The sequence below is a fragment of the Lissotriton vulgaris genome, chromosome 2_1 (assembly GCF_964263255.1).
Source record: "Lissotriton vulgaris chromosome 2_1, aLisVul1.2, whole genome shotgun sequence".
In the NCBI taxonomy this organism is placed as follows: domain Eukaryota; kingdom Metazoa; phylum Chordata; class Amphibia; order Caudata; family Salamandridae; genus Lissotriton; species Lissotriton vulgaris.
Window position 1 is genome coordinate 688660735 of NC_141687.1, and position 19594 is coordinate 688680328.

The 19594-nt window shown below is 42.7% G+C and overlaps 1 protein-coding gene across 4 annotated transcripts in view; it reads right to left on the reverse strand.

Moving 5' to 3' along the window:
* The window catches only part of FAR1 (fatty acyl-CoA reductase 1), a 626193-nt gene that overhangs the window by 437008 nt on the left and 169591 nt on the right, over nucleotides 1-19594 (reverse strand). The gene's annotated exons all lie outside the window — the stretch shown is intronic.

Below are 19594 nucleotides of genomic sequence, written 5' to 3' on the forward strand. Positions count from 1 at the left end.
CTGCGTGAATGTGGGGCCCACAAACCGCACTCACTTACAAGCACAGGTTGCTTTACGGTGAAAAGAAAGCCTTAGGAGGTAGCGGCTGCACTTCAGTAAACTCTTTGTCGTAGTGCAGGCTGCATGGGAAGGGTCCAAGAATGTGATGGTGTGAAATCCGATTCTGGTCAGAGTGTATTGGGTGGGAGGGCTGACTTTAGGAAGCGCATATCTAAAAAGCTACAGAAACTCAGCCCTGGCAGAAGCTGATCCTCTCCTATCCTTCGCTCATTGCACCTGCTCATCAACTGCGAGCTTGTGTCATTCGAAGCCCTACGCAGTGCACTGCGCACATAAATTTCATATACTCTGGCACCGCGCTTCATGTTTGAGCACGGACCGGTGTCCTATTTTATGTTTCTTGTTGTACTTGCAACATTTCAGTCCTAGGAGGGGGTGGGGGGGCGGGGGGGGGGCGCTCCAGTGGCGATTGAGTTCCAGTGCATGAGCTGCTCTACATTAGATTTTAAACTGCGTGATTTTTAGATAGTGGTTGGTAATTCTCTATTCCTCTCATACGCCCCGGGAGACAGCTGAAGGCCACTGGACTCTTCTAGACCGCACAGAATGTAAATGTTGATATGTGGAGCTGAGTGCTACAGCCGACATATCGCTAGGCTGTGCTAGGGACTTGTCAGGAAGTTGGGAGGAAGGAAATGCCACACGGACAAGCTGCATTCCAGAATTTCATGAAAATGCAAATAACCGTTAATTTTACCAGACTGCATTTATTGACACTACTTATCCCACTATATTCATACAAGATCTCTCCCTGCAATTTCTCACAGAATGAAAACATTACATCAGCGTAGCCAACTATATAATACTACTGCCAGCAGAGAAGGCTCCCTCTGGGCCTATTCAAAATAGGCTTCTTCTTTGCTCTCTGGTACGTGTCATGCGGTACATCGGACTACGAGTACTAAAATGCAAAACAATGCCTTGAATTAACTGAGCATCTCAATATCGGTATTAGATATGTTTTTATAAGATATCCGGCATGAAATATATACAGATTTCAGATGGCATAGCCCTATAGTGCTTCTACACTAAGAAAGTTAAGCCATGCAGTATTTTCATGGTGAAGACTAGTGTTATCGACTACAACAATTAATTTTGTTTTAGTGACATGAGTTGTGAAGCCTTTTACAGTAAGTGAACGATTCAGAGTAAAGACGGGTGTATTAACAACAACATTGTGATGCAGGTTTCATTGTTAAAGCTTTTCGCTGTAAAGCCTTCATTAAACAAGCATTGGCATAGCCAATATGTCTCGCCTTTGGGATCTTAAGTGTTTAGTTATCCAGCACAATATCCTTGGTGCAACAACATCAAGTGTTGCATGGCTAAACACGTATAAGGTCCCAAAGACGAGACCTATTGGCTATGCCAATGCTGCTTTAAATATGCATCAAGTTGGGGTTCAGCCATTACACTGTACTGAGTAGTGTTATCGGTATTAGAGGACAGGCATAAGGGCTGACAAAGGTCCGATCTCTGTTCTAGTCTTGTTAAATCTCCCAGCAGCCTTCAACACAGATAACCACTTGCTGGTGGACGTACATACGTTGCTGGACCACAGTGTCCTGCTCTTGAATGGATGAGATTTGTCTTCAAAGATCATACTCAGTAACTTGGAGACTCCAGTGACCCAGCTGAAGAGTTGGGCAGCCCCAGGGCTCCTTGCTATCACCATATTGTTCAATATCTATATTAGACCCCTCATCCAGGCTCGAGATGACATGAATTGCAGAATTTATAACTATGAAGAAGATTCACTGATTCTCTTCAAACTCAGTTTTTTTCCATATCCGAGAAATGTTCAATAACCTACGCACTTAATCTGGGACTGGGTGGGCAGCAATTTCTTAAAACTAAAAGCTAAAAAAATATCATTTTGAATACAAAAAAAATACAAACAAAAAAACATGAAATCCTTCCGCTTGGCCTTCAGCAATGGGTGTAAAACAAACAAAAAATAAACCACACACACACACAAACAGGGTGCCTGGGTGTTACCATGGATAGTCCGCTTTCTTTGAAACCCCAGATTGGATCAGTGAACTTAACCAGTTTCCTTACACTTGCCTTAATCACGGTGATCTTGGCTTTAAATAACCTCCAGACTGGACTATGCCAATTTATTTGAACCTGTGCCTATTACAAAGACATCAGAATATTCAGATATTCAGTATCGTGCAGCCAAACTGATCTTTAACCAACCTAGGAAAGGTCACATTACACCCCTATTTCGAGACCTTGATGGGCTCTCCCTCAAAGGATCATATATTAAGTGTGCTGCATTACTTATAAGGCCCTCTTACTAACTGGTCCTTCCTTAATGGCTACAAACAAGAATTAAGTCCCTGATCAGAATCTTTGTTCCTCTTCATCCAATGCACAGACTATCCTTACATTTAACCAGAATCAAATAGGGGACGCTAAGTTCTCTTCATAAGCCCCTAAAATCTGGAATAGTTTGCCCCGGCCTTATGCCTCCTGAATGATTCTCAGACGTTCACAAGAGAACTCCAGGACTAGTTGTTAAGTCAAGCTCATAATATACCATAATATGCAAAATAGCACGTAGCTTGGTCTTCGCACTGTTACTATTAGTGCCAAGAAATCGTATGACGAGCGGGTGCTTAATAAGTCTCTTAACATAGACATGAACGTTCTTTTCAAACAGTGCACAAGAAATGTTAAAAGTACTACACTTGGAAGAGAGAACTCTTTTAGAAGTCTCAAAAATGAACACAGGTCCTCACGTTTGAAGAGAGAATATTGACATATTTGCCTGAGAGACCAATGATAAGTCCTGCCTAGTGAAAAGACATGCCACAATAGATAATGATCCAAAACCAGCATTGTCAATGCCATTCGGTCTCGCCTTTAAAATAATTGGCAAAGCCAAAAGGTCGGAGCCATTCTGTAGAGCATCCACGATGCTGTGCAGCATGATTAAAAAAGGAGGGGTGAGGGAGCATGGGCATGCGTAGAAAAAGACTGCTTTTTCTTTATTCCGGGGGAGGGGAGGCTTAAAATTGAGCAGTGGAAGTACACAAGTAATGAGTGTTCCAGGGCAGGCACAACCTCTCAAAGAGGAATTAAATCTCACATAAGTTAATGAATAAGAATCAAGCACATAAGTAACAAAACCAACCAATGTTAAGCAGTGAGCAGTATCCAAGTCCTATGCCAATTAGCAATTCTTCACGTAACTGACAGTGTATGCGCCAACAGGTAAAATTTAAAAAATGCTAATTATTTTAGCCACTCCACCTCTGATATTAAGCAACACCCCAATGCCATACTGTACCGATAAAAATACTTTTTACATTACTTTTGTTTAAGAAAAAGACACTATAAATTATGGATACCATCGAGCAGGGAACTGCATGAAGGTGGATGGGGTGACAAACGTATGATGGAAAAATAGATTTGGAGGCACCCTATGAGCTCCCTTTTATAAGGGTCCGGTTTCAAACTTTCACCACCTGGTGTTGACTAGGATAGAATTTATCATGGTTGCACAGCGGGAATTATGAATATCTAAAGATGGGGCAGAGTGTTTATTCATCTGATGAACTTCATTGTGCAAAGATTATTGAACGAGCTCGAAACAGAATTACTTCTGGGATACTGGCCAATATGTAATCTGGCATGAAAACTAGGTTACCATAAATGAAGTGTGCTGGTTAGCAATGTAATATAGAAATAACAAATTACACCACCTACTATGGATCATAAAACATTACACAATATGAAAAATATTGCATTATACAATTAGAAATTGAATCCTAACCATTAAAAATGGTGTCACAGGCTATTTTCCACAGTTGCTGACACCTCTAAAAGTGTATTTTTGTCATGCTATATAAATTGTCTACAGGGTTTTTCACGGTTTTAACCCTGTGAAACAATTCAATGACCTTTGTACTCGGTCCTATCAAACCAGAAGAACAAACCTTGGTAAAGCCTACAGCTCTCGCTTATGCGAGAGCTGCTGGCTTTGCCAATCACGGTTAGCTCGGTTGTACAGCAGCATATCTAAAACTAAAGGTATTAAAAAATGTCAAGGTTTTTTTTTATTTCAGGCAGAACGGCCAAGCAAGAAAGGGGGAGTGAGTACAGGCAGGTAACGCCAACGGGAAGAGGTTGATGGAAGAGGAGTGGACAGGGTGATTGTGGGAGGGGGGGTGAGGAGGGGGCGAGGGGAGCCGGGAGAAAGCTACATGGAGAAGTGGTATGTGGGAGGGGAAAGAAGTGCCAGAGACAAGGGGGAGTGGGAGGAGAAGAAGAAATAATACATCAATCATAGCATGAGCTACAGACAGAAACTAATCCAGTGGAATCAATCAGTGCTTGGTCCATGCTCCAGAGAAAGGACACTCATTAAGCTCTGGTCAATTAGGCGGTACAAAGAAGACTGACAATGAAGCCAATGAATGTTAAGCAATGGGCATTCTCCAAGCTCCTTATTGTAAACAATACCCCTCGCAAAGACAGCACATGCATGGTCTGCAGGCAAGAACCCACAACAGATCCCTAAGGCACATTCTGTGGCAGGACCAGTGGGGCATCTTAAGCTTTGCCTAGTGCAAACTCAGTTATAACCCAATGATGTAAAAAGGAGTCCCTTTGTTTTAAGTTTTTTTCACAAGAACGCCATTCAGATTGGGCTATGCACATTACTTGATTCAGTCTAGAGGAGCAAGCACTGCTTCTCCGAGACACAATTTATTTTTCCATTTTCTAATAATAATGTAGACAAGTCAAGTAAAGCTTTATTTTGATTGCCTTTTTACAATCATAAAAAGTACATGTAAAATGCAAAACATTTCATCACAATTTACACTAAGGTTTAAAAAAACGTATTCCTTAAAAAGAAAAACTTTTCTAGACTTAAAATACATTTTTACATATTAGTAAAAATAGTAGAAACGACAGTGCATCTACACAAGGTCGCTCCTCAAATAACAATACACTTCCTTTGACGAAGGACTTGCTTTAAAAACATGGCTATCCTCCAGGCTACATGTTCATTTTCTACAAGCTGGAGCTTGATAAAAGCTGGAGGGCATTGCCTCAGTTCCCAGTTTTTAAAAAGTAACTATTCAGACCTTTCTTGACTCAGTGTAAAATTTACAAAATAAGACTAAGTGGAGTGAGGATTGACCCGATTGGTTATCACAAGGACACGATTGTAGTTCACTTGCCCCATCATTCACTGTTGAGAAAGAAACAAATCTGTGTATGGTCCCCAATCTAAATCTAATTAATAGGAGCCTATCAAAAACTCCAGGTACAAATATTAAGTATGGCTGTAAACTAAAAGTAGTGAGGACCCTCTGGTGTTGCAGGACACTTGGCTTCATGATTTCCCCTGATAATCTTTACATGTCCAGGAATTGGAGCGCATCCTTTTAGACTTTATATAGTTATCTGAATGAGCAAGTTCGGGTCAGTAAAATGTTCCGGATGGCCCAAGTCTTTCATAAACTCTTTCACAAACTTGACCCATGGAATCCTTTGTGCCCCTTTCAGCTTCAGGTTATCCGGTAGGATCTCCCGATTTAATTTGGTCTACTCTCTTGTCCAGATCCTATGCCAGAGGAGAACAGGCTCTAATTTTATAAGGTCGGATATGTGTGGAAGGACCAGCTCCGCATGACAGATAAGTGGAGTTAGTCATAGAAGCAGACAATATGCATCTTAGAAATGTGTTGTCCACTAATTGAATTGGGTGTCAACAAAACCCCAAACCCCCGCTCCATATGTGAATCTGAGACACATTTCGCTTTATATATTTGCATGAGTTCTTTAGGGTGCTTCCAGCCCAGTTTTTTTGAAGAGCTGGCAAGAGCATTTGTAGTTCTAATAAGTGCCAGATTTTTTGCTGAAACCGCTTTGGGCCACGTGTCATTCTGACTAAACAGAATACCTAGATATGAAAAACTGTTTGCTGGGGCAATTAGTGTCCATCTACGTACATATCCCTACATCTCATTATGAAAGACTCTGAGGTGTTAATTCTAAGACCAAGGTCCTTCATAAAAATTAAAAAACGGTTTAAAACCTTCTGGATACCGATCTGCGTACGGGACATTATAACAGCGTCATCGGCATATTAAAGAGCAGGTATGGGACGATTGCCTATATGGGGGAAAATTTGGAGTGTCCTTGAGAAGAGCCAGTCCTAGCCCATTAATATAAAGGTTAAAAAGAAAGGGGACTAGGACACATCCTTGTCTAACCACCCTCCTAATAGGGAAGGAGGCGGTACGCTCTCCTCCCACGCCAAAGTGGACACGTTCCTTTGCATCACTATAGAGGTGCTTAAGGAAGTGAATAATTTTCCCATCAACCCCAATGATTCTAAAATCTCCCAAAGTTTAGCATGACTCATGCAGTCAAAAGCTGCTGTGAGGTAGACAAAAGCTAAAAACAATGTACCCTTTTTAGCCCTTGTATACTTCACCACAAAAACTCCGCTCTACAGTCCCTAGTCCTTCTGGGAATCCATATTGTATATCTGATAACATTTGATCATCATCTGCCCATACTTGTAGGCGTTCAAAACTAATATGCCCCACAACTTTGGCCAGGGAATCCAATAAGGAATTAGGCCTGTAGCAGGCGGCATCTCGCCGATCCCCCTTTATGAACAAGCATTTACAATGCAATGGTCTCGGCATCATTAAAGGTGGAGCTATTGGCATTGCTCAAGACATTTCTATTTTTTTCTTTAAATCATAAATAAATGGCATTGTCATTTACTCTACACTCTACACTCACAACTTCGCACTCACTACTGCGCACTCACTACTGCGCACTCACTACTGCGCACTCACTACTGCGCACTCACTACTGCGCACTCACTACTGCGCACTCACTACTGCGCACTCACTACTGCGCACTCACTACTGCGCACTCACTACTGCGCACTCACTACTTCACACTCTGCACTCACTACTGCGCACTCTGCACTCACTACTGCGCACTCTGCACTCACTACTGCGCACTCTGCACTCACTACTGCGCACTCTGCACTCACTACTGCGCACTCTGCACTCACTACTGCGCACTCTGCACTCTGAACTGTGCGCACTCTGCACTCACACTATAATAATCCTTATGCAGAATTCCTCTAATGTATAAGCAGCTTGGGTTTTTCCTATAAGCGCCAAAGAGTCAATGATAGGAAAAGAGGGCAGAGAGTGCTAACCCCATCTCCCCACCCACAGACAACCAAAAATTATCTTCTGCGTTGCTTTGTTCTAATAAATCATGAATAAGGAATTTAAAGTATATGTATGGGCGAGTGGAAGGTGATCTATCGTATTCAATATATTTTAACACAATTGGTGTTCATGGTTACCTTTACAAATGTGAGATGAAGATGATGCTCAGTTTTTAGTTATATAAGGATATTTTGTCGAGTACATTCAAGTTCAACCCACTGGCTGTAAGCAACAAGCTGAGGATCAACGGACGGGAAACAGCGTGGTGGGCGCGCACGAGACGCAGCGTGGGCGTGCACATCAGCTGAAGATCGCCGGAGAAGACACAGTCTGCCTGCTGCCATTACTGACCCGCTGCGAGGGAAAGAGCCCGGTGAGTGGGGGCGGCAGAGAGGGAGTGGGCAGAGAGGGAGGGGGTGGGTGTGTGTGTGTGTGTGTGTGTGTGTGTGTGTGTGCGTGTTTCTGTCCGAGTGTGTGTCTGTGTGTGCACGGCTCGTGACTGCCTGCCTGTGTGTGTGCGCGCGTCCACAGACCCTGGTCCGCTCGTGCACCATTCTATCTCCCTTGAGGAGCAACTCAAAGACAATAGGTCTCGATGCCGAGACCTAAAAAGGGGACAATAGTGAATTCCACCCAGGTTGAAGGAAAAGAAGCTGGACAGCTAGCATTTATTATTTGTGTAATAATGGGTGCCCATAGAGTAGGACTGACCGAGGGTTTCACCTCCTTTATTTGGATTCTTCGCTACGGTACCTTGTGGACTAATATCCGAACGCTTAGGTTAGACTAATGGTATGTTTGCCTTTTCTTTTAATGTATTTTCCTTTGGGGTGCATATAATGTCCATACAATTTGCTTTCTAATGCAGGATGATTGTCATGGTATCAGTCATTGCTACTGGTATAGCCAGTTTTCCGCTGTTTGTGTTCCATGTCTCTTTTTGAATGTTTTCACCTATTCACGCGTCATTGCACTACCTTTTGATTTCCTTTTGTAGATAATAGTTAACAGGCTCTGAACCAATTTCCCCGTTCTAGATTCCATTATTGTTCAGTCTTAACCTTCATGTCCATTTTCCCATTTTCAGAGTACCGTGTTTTTTTCCCATTTTCCACTATGGTTTCTAGCTATCCTGTGTGTGATGTCACCATTTACCATTTTATGTTTTGAGTCTTCACATTCATAGGGTTTCCAATCAAGAGGCGATTTTCTGCTCTATTCACTTCTTGGCAGACAATATGCCATGTTTTACATTCTTTATATGGTACCATGTTTTTCATTTTCACCCCCAGCCCTGAAGAGTCACGGGCGCCTTTGCTCGCATGACGAAACACGTGTCGGCTGGTTATGTGCTTTTGATGTCATCCTTCCAAAAAGGAAGGTCTAATACAAACTTTTGGAAAAAGAAACTTTGAACAGTGTCCACCTTGTTTCATTGAACTATATATTTATTCTTCCAATAAGTATGACATTTGTAAACCCCACGCTTAACGTGTGCACAGGATCTTTGTTGTAATAAGCATCTTATTTTCGTTACACACAATTATTTCATTCCACAAGTTCTTAACCACAATAGAAAAACTATGTTGGAATATTATTATAAAAGTTAACCAGTGCTATACAATGGGCAGTGTTTAAATGTAAAAAGAAGTTTATAATATGGAGACTCAAGAAAAGACTCAATCTTAGTAAAGTTCAACATGTTGGTTATGTATGTACATAGCCCACCTTTGGCTCTACCAAGTTGGCCCCCTATCGCGTGGGTATTAAATGTTCTAAAGCCATTTAGGTGTATTGAATCAGTCAACAATGTTTCCTGGAAACGTAGAATATCATGTTTTGATATGAATTCAGGCCACTGGGGGTTACTAATCTTGGAGCGCAAACCTGATATGTTCCAAGATAAAAAGCTACACTCAGGGCACACGTTAGAGTAGAGAGGCTTGGCTAACACCAGGTCAAAAGAGTTATCACCATGGCAGGGCTGCAATTGTACTGCAGTCAGAGTATTAAGTAATTCTGGAGATGGCATTTGATCGCGGGCAGTAAGACCAATATTCTGGGCTTCCTCTGCTAGGGGCTGCAGAATTGATATATCCAAGGGGGGGGGGGTCTGATCTCAAGTTAAAAACCCATTGACCTGGTCTTCCTCTTTAGTACAGTCAAATGATGGCAAGGACATCTCCTGCTCTGTTAAAATTTGAAGTCTAATTTCCTGTTTTAGCACCCTATCTCCAGAGTAACCAACTCGCTTATCTGTGGGTTTTAGGCAATAAGTCTGTGGGGCCAGTCAATCAATGTCTTCCAGTGTGTTCAAAATATCAAAGTGTTTGCTTGTTGGAACGGCATACTTTAAAATTGTTGCCCTGAGCAAACCTCTCTCCCTCCACGTTATGCCTTGAGTAAGTAGGTGGTGGGTAAAAATACCCCAAAGGTAATATAGCGATCTCATGTGAACTAAAAGGTCTGTTAACGGCCCAGTCTAATATTAACTGTACCAGACCTGGGTTCCTAAATGACAGCACAACAGTCTCCTGGTAGCGACTTTCTCGAATGACCAACCCAGCTTATTCTTCGTGCCATCATGAATTCCATGAACAGGGTCTTATTTTTAATCTCAGACCTTACACTTAGAAAATGAAGGGTTTATTCCTCAGTGATGACCAATGCTCACTATTACTGGCTGACACAATGGGAGCATTTGCCAATACCAGAGTATACAGAGTTGCTTCTGGGAGTAGATGTAAGTTAGTAATAGGGTTAAGGTCAGCCCTTTGGTCGCAAGACTGGCCCCTCAGGGCGGTTAGATGTTGGTCTCTGAGATTGAATGTGATTATCCCTACCAGCGGTTTCCCCGTTTGAGCCCTGCAGGGACACAGCATGTCCCAGATTTGTGGCATCCGGAACCAATGGGGGCGGAGGGTAATTTTTAGCCGCATCACTGATTTTGGGTGCCGCGTTACGGGACCTTGAGGGGAGGCCAGGGTTACAATGGAGTGAGCCCCTGTTCATTTCAAGACTCTCCAAAGGATTAATTGTAGAAATAGCTTTATTCCTACTCATAAAATGGTCTATGGATCTCAGAGAGATGTTTGGCATTGAATTTTCACAATTAGCTAACCTAGCTTCAATTTGGCTTAATTTTTGCACAATTGGATCCAATTTGGGCTGATATCATTAACTCTAGTTTACCCAGAAGGTCATCTTTTGCCATGGTATGTGGTGTTTCTACGATAGCCCCCTCTTTCGATCCTGTGGTCGCCCCCTCGGTTGAGCTCAAAATTGAATGAACGTGTCCCACGACCCGGGTTTTTCGGCAAAGGTTGATTTTGTCTATGGGTGCCCTGCCCCTTCTTTTTAGATGGTGGTGCTAGAGTATGCCCATGGGCTGATTTAGCCTTCTGGCCCCTGGTGGTAACAGTAGGACTTCTCTGTGATCTCAGTAATCTCTGGGTCCATAGTAACTTCAGAGCCCAAAGCCAAAGAGTTAGGACGTGAAGATATTTCTTCATTATTCAGAGTCGCAGAGGGAGCATTTTGATTACGTGAGCTTTGTGGGTCTAGGGATAATCTCTGCTCAGTAACTTGAATCTCATGTAGAAGAGTTGAGTCAGCTCTCAAAAGAAAAGCATCCAAAGTTCCTGCAACCCTCTGCCCTAATACAGTCTTAGGCCTACTCATTCTTGAGGTCTGTTAGAAAGAACCACAAACACCCAATGTAGATTACACAGTACCTTCGTGAGAGGAACAGTCAAAATAAATATCCAGTGTCAATGATCAATACCGTAGCCCTGCCCGGCCGGGCCCGCTCTGGGCAAGGGCTTTGCCCGCGCCCAATCCTGTGCCGTGGGAGCAAGCTATTGCCCAGAGTCGCAGAGTGCGAACCCGTGAATCGAGTAGGCACCGGAGCGAGAATTGTCGAGTCCATGGACATTTTAGGACTCAAGACCCCGCCGAGCCGGGAATTGAGCCCTGGTCCCGGGCTGACCTCTGCTTCCAGGTCTGCCTCCTCTAACCAGTGAGCCACACTTCTCCACCCTGTTGTAGTCCTCCCCACTGCTGCGGCGCGTTAATTATGCCGCAAAACTTGGCCCTGCGAGGGAAGGTGCACCGTGCCTTGGTCCTTTCTGTCAGCAAAAAGTGCTCTGTGCTATACGGGCATAATTTAGTCTGATTTCCTCTATTTTTTAAGACAGAGTTGATTGGCTTTCGTTATGGGATAGCACCTGAACTTTCATAGCCATGTCCAACACATAATAGTTTACCTTCATCCAAAATATTTGATAATTTATTGATCGGTTTCAGATTTTTTATGTGGTTTTAATGAGAGCCTACCTTTTCCCCTCTACATTAGATGAAAAAACAGATCAGGCGGTGAGAAAATGAAGACTAAAAGCAATTAAGTTTAATGTCCTAAGTCCCTGTTCAACAAAAGCAAACAAAGCATCACCACCAGAAGGTTAAAATTAATGAGAAAGGTTATCAATAAATATTGATATTTAATTTCTCAGACAAAATTAAAATCACAGGAGAATAATGAAAAAATGATGTAGAGAGCAAAATTATAAGTCAAGGAGGGGTGGGAGTGCATGTGAATATTCACTCTCAGTGCACGCAGTATGAGACTGCGCTGCCCGACAGAGGCTACCCATTCTCTTACCAACCAGTGGAAGGCAAGTCCAAGAGAAGAGGCCCAGCCAAGCCTCTGTTGGTGCCATCAAAGACTGTTTTGAAGCCTATAAAAGACACATTCAATTAACCCACTTTTTAAAAATTCCTGTTAAGTATTAATGATAGGGTTATATGGTTATCAACACTCCCACAATCAGGCATTAAGCCAAGTCAACCAAGGTAGAATCTTTGAACCCATGACCCAGTCAGTACGTTTTTCCACAATAAGGCATGATATTTTAAGTCTACATCTAAAAAAGTGATAAGGCAGTAATTTGCTGGGTTATTGTTTATGTCCTTTTGGATACGTTCTAAAATTGACCCTTGTCATGATTCTAAGACAAACCAATTAACAAGCATTTACAATGCAATGGTCTCTGCATTTTTAAAGGTAGAGCTATTGGCATTGCTCGTGACTTTTTTTTTTTAAACATGAATAAATGGCATTGTCATTTACAATGCCAATAGCAGGGCAGGAGAGCAAGCACAAGAAACGAGGGGGCAGGATAGCAAGCACAAGCAGCGGGGTGGGTGGGGGGAGGACTGCAAGCACAAGCAACGAGGGGGAGGGGGGGCAGCAAGCACTAAAATCAATAAATTATATATAAATAAAGAAGCAACATTGAAAATGTGAAGACTTTCTATGAACTAAACATATTTCAATATTTCATCATTTGTTTAGTGTATACTTGTATTTGTATTGTGTGGAGGCTCAAAATCGTAGAAATTGTTTAGGCCGGGGTGTACCGTGTCCGTCCTCATATTCCAGTAATGATTCAATGGGGTCCCCACAAGTCAGAAGGTTAAGAGCCGCTGCTCAAGGGAGTGAAATACCATACCAGAATATGTGTGTCTTGCAGGCTTTTCCAACTCTCAATGTCAGATTGATGCAATCAGTACAGGTGTTGGGTGTGTGGGTTCATATTATGCAGAACCCTCTCGGCAACAAGATTTGTTAGGGTTGTCTATATCTTTTAGCTTCCATTTTCTGCCCATTAAATATATTCTGAATATCAACTCAGTCACCCCTCTCCCCTCCTATAATGATGACGTAGCAGAATGACCTCGAAGTGCCCTAAAATTAATTGAGATGCAATATACCGGAGTCTGGCCTCAAACCTTACCCCAAATGCATTAAATGATGTTAACTGCCCCCACGACGCCATTTGAAGCTAACAAAATGATTCCATCTCAGACTTGGAAAAATCTAACTAAACCACACCACATTTTAACACGTTTCAAGTCAAAAATGGTCCTCGTATTAATTTAACTGCACCACGCAACCCTCCCTGGAAGGTCAAAGATAGCCCAAAACACACCCACAGTTTATCTGCACTACACCAGCGCTTTTATCCCAAAATACTCTGACAAGAGCGTAACTGCACCGCCATTAACCCCTAAAACAACAACGATTTACAGAAAAATTTATGTTACTTCGCCACAGTACGGTACACCGCTTACAGCATCACCCGATTTGCCCTGAAACACATTTTACTGCCCGCCTGCCTCACTCATAACGCCAGAAATGACGACAGACAACCAGGAGATTATTCTAAACGCATAACACTAAAGGATTATGAAATTAATTTAATATTTTACGTCATGGTGTAACGATTATATTACAGTACAGCTCCCTATAGGCCATACCACGACTCGTAACGGTCGTTTAATAGAAAAAAAGTACCAAAAGAAGGAGAAACTGTACTAGGTGCCCAAGGAATTAGTGCACACAGCAATTTTAGGGGGTCGCATTTGTATGCATGACTAACTCGATCCAAGGGTATTTTAGCATTCTACATGAGCACCAGTTACATTACACAGGGAGGCATTAATGTTTCTTTCTTTCTTTGGTAGGCACGGGGACATTAAGAGATGTGCCCAGAATAACAGGATGTTGAGCAGACGTCGAGATTCGCCTGTTCCCCAGCTCCAGAGTTGGCCGCTCTGGACAGCCTCCACATGGTGATGGCCCTGCTGTGGTTAAGAAAGGCTTTCCAAATGTGTATTTCTCCGAAAATAACAGCTCCCAGCGTCCTTTCATGCAATTGTTTATTGTTATGAATATGTCCTGAACACCAATATTCGATCATTTTAGTGACCAGTGGGCTTCCAGTCTGACGCCGGGCACAGCGGAGGGGCGGAGGAAAAGTTATTTTGCCAAAGTCTCAAATTGCCTGAGCAGCCCACCGCATCTTTACTGTGTTACCTTTACCCACTGTGCGGTGTCGCCCTCCCCCACTTACTCATGAGAAACTAAACGAGGAGAGAAGAGGGGCAGAGAGAGAGCAGTGGCACGCCGGGCATAGCGGGCTGCTGCTGCATTGTGTCCCGGAGAGGGCGGGTCGCCCCTGCTCTAAGAGGCCGCAGTGAGCTGCAGGCAGCCGGAGCACAGGGGGAAGAGCCGAGGTCCGGCTGGGGGAGATGTGAAGGCGCAACGGGGCGGCACAGCAGAGCAGCTCTAAGAGGCCGCAGTGAGCTGCGGGCAGCCGGGGCACATGACACATACACACAAATGCATGCAGCAAGGACTTACTGGAAGAAGCGATACTGGAAGAGAGCAGCGTAGGCGACCGAGAGCAGCTTAGGCGACCGCAAAATGGCGGCCGCAAAGCTCCACGAATTTCGGATTCGGGGGCGTGTATTTGTTGTTTTGAGTGACGGGTGACGTCACTGGCGAAAGAACAGCAAAATGTACGCCCCCGAATCCGAAAGAGACGGAGCTTGTTTCGAGTGACACCTCTCCTCCAATGGCTGGCCTCTGTTTAGGAAGCCAGCCAATGGAGGAAAGACAAAAAGAGAGGCGGGATAAAGCAGCCACTCTAAGAAACAATAATTCTCCGGACTTCCGGCTTGGCCTACGGCCAAGCCTAAGGTCCCTCGACCTAAAAAAGCTGTTAGTGACTAAAATAATCTCAGCTTAGACCAATAATTAGGTCTAAATTTACAGTTAGTTGGATGATATGTCCCATGTCGCCTCATTTCAATGATCAGATTGATGCTCAAACTTGTACCTGTCTGTTCTTTATCGTTGCCAGCCTGCCCCGCAGTCATTACCAGTGAGATTTGTATAGATTGATGATGTGCAGATGCTCTTTCACTCTGCTTATTTGTATGCCGTAGGAGTGCGGGTGCACTCTTTGTTCTTTCGTTAAAATAAAAATATTTAATTTAAATAAAAATGTAAGTTAGTTGTAAGTAGGCAATTTGGTTTGGGGATGCTCCCTGTTCTACTTGCTTTTGGGATGCCAGTCACCTTATCCAGAGTAGCCAAACGCACATCTGCTGTGCTACAGACTGAAGAGGAGTGAACGATTCTTCATATTTGTGAATATCTTTATATTCAGGCTGCAGGGCATCTTGAGCATCTACTGGGTTGGCATTATTAGAACCATACAGATGTGCAAGGTAAATACAACAGGCTGGTAAGCACAGGACCTAGCCTGCGCCTGGGGCACCAGATTTGCATGCGTAGAAAATTTACTACGTGCAATTGAGACTATTTCTAGAGGGGTGAAAGAAATTGAACTTACTCGACGGAATAATGCCTGAGCCCTTAGAGTCCTTGGGGACTTTAGTCATGGGATCCTGACCCAAGAGAGAGCGCCATAAGTAGGGGGATGGGGTGGCTAGGACCTCACTCAAATGCAGTTACATACCGTATTACATTGAATGCTGAATAATTTAGTTTTTCTGGAGATTATAAAGTGTTTTCTTTTCCAGAATAGAAATAGCAATGCTCTGGCCAATTAGGTTATTGGGTCTGCTGGTTAACTGTTGAGTTCATGGATGCGCCCCCACCCCACAGAGAAGCCTGTGATTGCTCACCCCAACTAACCAACAGTCAAATGTAGAAAGGTTTGTACTTGGTCCACTTTGCAGAGCCAAAGTATGACAGACCTCAGCGTCAAATGACCTGAACCAGAACGGTAGAGATTCAATCATCCCCATCTGCCCTGTGCCCAGATTTAAAAGGGGTCGGACCAGAGGGATGGCATATGGAAGGGGCTTTGGCATGTCTAGGTTTAGGTCTATGGTTTAAAAAAAAAAATAAAACACACAATCACTGGAAATGTACATACACCGTAAGAAAAAGCCCTTATGATTTGAGAGACTCGGGATCGCTGACTGGCAAACAATACAAAAGCTTATGACAGAGTTAAAAGAAAACTTGATGAAAACAAACTGCTCTAGAGTCGGGTGAAAAACATATTTAAGCCAGTGGTGCCTTGCTGGCTCTACCAGTAGAAACCTCACACCAAAGGACCAACGGACATTGGTACAACTACTACCTCCGTCTGTCTACCCCCCACACAAGGGAGACATTCTGACATACTACTTTCTATTATGTTTCTGTTTGGGAATGCAATGTTTTTCCTGTGGTCCAGAACATGGGAAGGAAAAAGAAAAAAGAAACTCCCACAGGCTGGAAGAAAACTCCTAGTGGTCAGGTTCAATATCTTGTTTTACCCCTCCCCCAAAAATGAAATCTCCCACTTCGACAGATGGTTTTTGTAAAACAAAATAATTTGGCGATCTGCCACATGAAACAATTCAGCCACTCAGCAAACTCTTGGTGCCTTCAGAGAAGTCACTGTGAGAGCAGATTATCTCCACTATGGAGGCAGATATCTCAAATTCGGCTTGCGGTAGTCTACCAGAGAGGGGAGAGAGCATTAACTTCCCCATGGTGGACAGCAGACCTACCCAAACTCTAAAAGAGTGCCAAGGTCTTTTAGACCAGTACTATGTAAAGAGAGGGACCAAAGGGATCCGTCCCTTTTGTTCCTCTTTACGTAGCACTCGTCTAAAAGATTTTGGCTAAAATTCCATAAGCTTGATTGTTGAAGAGAAATTCAACCCTCACGTTCCCCCTACATAAGGGAAGAGCAGGTTGCACAGACACACAGGAACCTACCAAGGATGTATTCTACATGTACTATAATGAACTGTACCCATGACCATTACAACCAGGGAAAGTCTAACCTCTGTATTGTGATGCTGCAAGGTATTCACAAGTGGACTTTAAGCCTAAATAACTACATATCCTACATAAACTGGAGAAGAATTTTTTTTTTTAACTATAATAGAACTCAAAAAGAATAAGACATTGTGGTGAGATGGCCTTCCAGCACAATAGTATCAGGTTTACAGTGAATGACAATTAATGCAGGTATACCATAATTTTTTTTTTGTTCACTTTATTTTTGTCATTTTGTGAAAAATACACAACAATCACATACCCCAATTGGCATCAAAGCATCACATATGCACATCGACTGACTCATTAAGGCACGGTTTGTTGGCCTAAGGCCACACTGAGATACATAGTTAACCAAGATACATTGCAAATAATCAAACAACAGATAGCGTCCTGGGAGCACCGGGAGGTATTCCATACTTGGAAATAGGTCAATCAACTAATCTATGAGTGAGCCATTATCATGCTACTAGCAACTTGCAAGGACCCTTCCAACTGTAGAGCATAAAGGCCAATGTCTTTACATGACACAGACAATAAGATTCTGGGTAAGGCGCTGGTGCTTGGACAGAAGGGCCATCCTTAATATTAACCACCTGATTCATGGTATGTGTGAATAAGAGGGTACTGCTGAGAAAATGGAGCTCATAGCTTTCGACTCAGAAAAGGTTTTCCACATAGTAATAAGGGAATATTTATTTGCCATGTTAAGAACCATAAACTTTGGTCCAATAGTTAGTCAAATTGGCCAGTTTTGATATACAAAGGTCTGGTAATAGTTCGAACCAACAAGGTCACCTCAGGAGGAGGAGAGATTGAGAGACATGAAGCAGAGGTGGTCTTGGTCTCCACTCCTACTTGCATTAGCAGTGGAACCTTTGGCCTGCCAGTAACATATCGTGTTAATGGCTTGGGCAACAGAAATATGCTTGCAACAATATAATCTCCCTGTAAGTTGATTTATGAGTACATCTGACAAAGCCATCTGAATCACTGGAGATTTTGGTGTGACTGATGGAAGATTTTGGGTCTAATCTGAAGATAAATATTCAAAAGTCAGTCCCATCAACAGAAATTTGGGAACTACCAGAAGTGGGAATAGAGTGGGTAAATGCTTCACTCCACTAACTTTGTATTAAAAACACACTAAGAGAAGGAGTGGTGTGAGCTAAACACTAATAATGTGTTTTATTAGATAGATTCTGGATATCCTTAGAGTTGTCCTTGGAAGGAAATGTATTGATAACCAAGTGATTACTACCCAGATGTTTATAGATACCAATGAAGCATAAAACCGAATCATACAGAAAAGCTTCAAGACACTGTAGTCAGCATTGACTGGATTGCTATGGGGTTCAACGAAAAGCAGGGTAAAGATGAACACAATACAATGCAAATATAAAGAAGGTGAACAGATTCCCCCGAACAGGAAGTTTACTAGCATGTGACTGCTCAGTTGCAGTTTGGTGGTGGCGGCTGTTTCAGTGGAGAGGATTGCTAAAGGTTAGCAATAGATCCCCTAGGTATCACTTAAATAGATTTAGTGGCTAAACAACCTCATGTATTTAATTATGTAATCACAGTCACTAAAAAATATTGTGTACAAGACCACCACACTAATTCATTTTGCAATTAAAAGCATTTTTCTGTAACTTGTGATTGTCTCAATGTTTTTGTGTACCAACAAAGTAATAGTGGGTATGGTGTCACCAGTAAAGCAAACCCACAAGAAAGAATTCGACTTCTGTACAGATACACAAGTCCCTGTGTGTTTCTCATAACAACCAACCACAATAAATCATCCTTTTAGTTCATTGGCCTTATGAAGTCGCTCTGTTGCTGGTTTTCTTACAACCCAGAAATAGGGGGATCGAGTCATCAGTGAGAAATTGATATGGGGAACATCTTAGGTCCATAGGAGTGTGAATCATGTGGCTTGGAGATCATGCCAAAGAAATGTATATACCCCGGTGAATTAATCAGGAAAATGGTTCATACCCATGGGCGTGAAGCACATCACTCACCCCTCCCAAACACACAAATATGGAAACCAGAGCTCTATAATCACTAGTGCTTCACCCTCAATGGCGTGGACCATGCACATCAGTTTCAAAAGCAAATAACCACGAGGAGAGAACAATTTCCTCCAAATGCAAGGAGAAAAAAAAAAAAAAGAAGAGTTCTCCCCTGGCAGGTATTTACTTTTGGAACTGCTCAGGTTTTCTGACAAAGATGAGAATACAAAGAATTTTGGAAAGGCTAGCCAGTTTGAAATTTACTCCAGGCCAGGTGGGGCATGACATTTACCTTAAATCACACAGTTACCTCTCTGCGTACTATCATAATTTGTCCAATTAAAAAAATAAAAATTAACAGCGGGAGACTTGTGTGACACTAACGCACTATTCACACTAGAAAATACTGTTAAAGCTGTTCAATTGTCAAACTGGACAATACAGGACATTTCCTCAGGTATGAGAAATTATAAATAACCCCTTTGTCTTCACACACACTGGAGTGCTTAGTTAGGAAGCAGGTTGCAGGGTATGGTTTTCAAGATAAGCAATTGGAAGAGGGGGGTGTATCATTGATATGTTCTGTATAAAATATTTAAGAGTACAAGATAAAATCTTGCTTTCATAGTTACCGGATATATGTAACC